The following is a 3,382-nucleotide window of genomic DNA, read 5'->3' as shown; positions in this document are numbered from 1 at the left end:
CTCTCCTACCTTCTATGCCAATAACTTCACTCATCCAATAGGAACCACATTCACCCAACAAAAACCTCCCAGTTCAAGCTCTAAACCCTCTTTATGACAAACAAAAATGCATGTCCACATTCCACATAGTGATTCAACCATCACAAAAAAAAAACTGCAAAGTGACCCAGCATACCTGAGTTAATAACTAAATAAAATAAAATACACCAGCTTCACCTTTTCAAAATATTAAACCATAAAACCAAGACAAAACAAATCAACATATAACCAACTGTTAAAGATGACCTCAAAATGTCTAGGAAACAAAAGACAACCTCAAATCAAACAAACAAAAAAACAGGACAAGGCATTAGAAGCAAAACCACAAACAAAAGTCTCATTAAACATGAAGGAACAGGAGGTAATAGAATTATCTGAGAAGGAATTTAGAAGATATATTTATAAAGCTATACAATAGCTTAAGGAAACCTCAAACAAAAACAAGGAGACCACAGACAGTTCCCTGGAGGAACTCAGGAGAATCATTCAGGAATCAGATAATAAGATTAATGCACAGTCAGAACTCATACAAAACAGCAATTATAAATACACAAGATGGGTACCAAAATGCACAAGATGAGTACCAAAATGACAGAATTACACAACACAGTAGAAGCACAAAACAGTATGATAGAACTGGCTGAAGAACGCATATCCCAACTAGGTGACAAATCCCTGGACACTAGCTTGTATAAAGAAAAATTAAAACAAAGATTTTAGAGAAATGAAGAGAACTTAAGAATTATATGCAATGATGTTAAATATATATAAGACTCCTTGGAATTACAGAACAGAAAGAGGCAAAAAAGACCACCAAGAAAATTGTGGAAGACCAGCTAACAAAAAACTTCCCCCATACCATGAAGGAAGAAAATATATTTGCCCAAGAAACTCATAGAACCCCACACAAGATAGATCCCAAGAGAAAAACAACATGGCATATTATAATCAAACTTTCCAAAACCAAAGACAAAGAAAAAATTTTGAGAGCTGCCCAGGAAAAAAGAAATATTACTTATAATAATCAAACAGTTAGGCTGAGCTCCGATTACTTAGCAGAAGCCATTCAGGCAAAAAGACAATGGGATGGCATATATAAAACACTGAAGGAAAAGAACTTCTGACCAAGAATCCTATATCCAGCCAAATTATCCATCAAATATGAGGGTGAAATCAAGGCATTCTCAGCCAAGCAGAAATTAAGGGATTTTGTAAAAACCAGACCAACCCTACAACAAATGCTTAAGGAAGTCCTTCCAATAGAGAACCCACAACAGAGATCAACAAAACTAAAATACATGGCATCAACATTAAAACCAAATCAGAAATAGATACTCAAAATAAGATCATAAAACATTGTTCCTTAAAACCCAAGAATTCAGTCAGCACACAACAACAGCAATTAACCTATCAGAGGGAATAAAACTTCTAGGTACAAACCCTCAAAGGGAGAGGAAAACAGAACAATAAGTTCACAGTACACCCTGTTCTAAAAATGTAGAAACAAGAATATACTCCAACGTAACCACAGAGAAAAGTAACAATCCTTTTAAGCAATCCAGAAGGAAGGAAAACATATGGGTTTAAAAAGCACAAAACCAATTAAAAAGAAGAAAAGGGAGAAAGCATTAGGCAACAAACCAAACTCAACACAGAAAAGTATAAAGACCAAAGAAACACCAACAGCATGGCAAAAAAACCCAATAGAATGACAGAAATCAATTCATGCCTATTACTAATTACACTCAATGTGAATGGACTAAATGCACTTATCAAGAGAAAGAGAGTGGCAGACTGGCTAAGAAAAGAAGACCCATCAATATGCTGACTACAAGAGACCAACCTTAGATACAAAAATAAAAACAAACTAAGATTTAAGGGATGGAAAAGAATATTCCAAGCCAATGGAAACCAAACAAGGGCAGGAGTAGCAATATTGATGTCTGATAAAATAGACATTAAGGTGAAAAACATCGTAAGAGATAAGTAGGGACATTATATGATGCTGAAAGGGTCAATTGACAAAGAAAACATTACAATAATAAATATTTATGCACCCAATGAAAGTGCTTGAAAATACATGAAGCAAATATTAACTGAATTAAAAGGGATAAGAGACAACTCTACATAGTAGTGGAAGACTTTAACACACCATTTTCAAAGAGGGACAGGACAGCTGGAAAAAAAACAAGGATACAGAAGAACTCAACAGTACAATCAACCAACTCCACCTCATAGACATACACAGAGCATTTCACCCAACAAAAGCAAAATTCACGTTCTTTTCCAGTGCACATGGATCCTTCTCAAGGACAGACCATATGCTAGGATATAAAACAAGCCTCAATAAATTCAAAAGCATTAAAATACTGCAAAACATCTTCTCGGACCACAATGCTATAAAACTAGAAATCAATACTAGGAAGAGCAAGGGAAAAGCATCAAACATATGAAAGCTGAACAACTCACTTCTCAAAAACTACTGGGTAACAGAACAGATAAAAACTGAAATAAAAAAAAAAAAATTCCTAGAAACAAATGAGAATGAAGACACATCATACCAAAACCTCTGGGACACAGCAAAAGCAGTACTCAGAGGACAGTTTATAGCCATAAATGCATACATCAAAAAAGAGGAAAGAAACAAAATCAACACTCTAACTCATCAACTCCAAGAACTAGAAATAGAACAACAAAAGAATACTAAAGTATCTAGAAGCAAGGAAATAATAAAGATCAAAGCAGAAATAAATGAAACAGAAAACAAAACAAAATGAAACAAACAAACAAAAAAAAAAAAGAGAAAATCAACAAAACAGAGAGTTGGTTCTTTGAAAAGATTAATAAAATCAATAAGCCATTGGCAGACCTAAAAAAAGAAATGAAAGACAAAGATGCAAATCACAAGTATTGTAAATGAAAATGATATCAACACAATAGGACCACCTGAAATAAAAAAGATACTGACAAAATATTATGAAAAACTGTACACTGATATCTTTGAGAACCTAGAAGACATGGAGAAGTTTCTAAAATCACAAGATCTACCTAAACTATCCCACTCAGAGATAGAAAGCTTGAACAGACCCATAACAAGGGAACAAACTGAACAGGTCATAAAAAAAAGAAAAAAAGTCCCACAAAGAAAAGCCCTGGCCATGTTGGCTTCACTGGAGAATTCTATCAAATATTCAAAGAAGAGTTGATACCTATGCTACTCAAACTATTCCAGAAAATAGAAAAAGATGGAATACTCCCAAACTCATTTTATGAAGCAAGCATAACACTAATACCAAAACCAGGGAAAGACACCTCTAGAAAGGAAAACTATAGACCAATATCA

The sequence above is a fragment of the Orycteropus afer genome, unplaced genomic scaffold (genome assembly GCF_000298275.1).
Source record: "Orycteropus afer afer isolate SDZICR_OR568_19922 unplaced genomic scaffold, OryAfe1.0 scaffold00643, whole genome shotgun sequence".
NCBI lineage: Eukaryota > Metazoa > Chordata > Mammalia > Tubulidentata > Orycteropodidae > Orycteropus > Orycteropus afer.
This window is presented reverse-complemented; position numbering follows the sequence as displayed.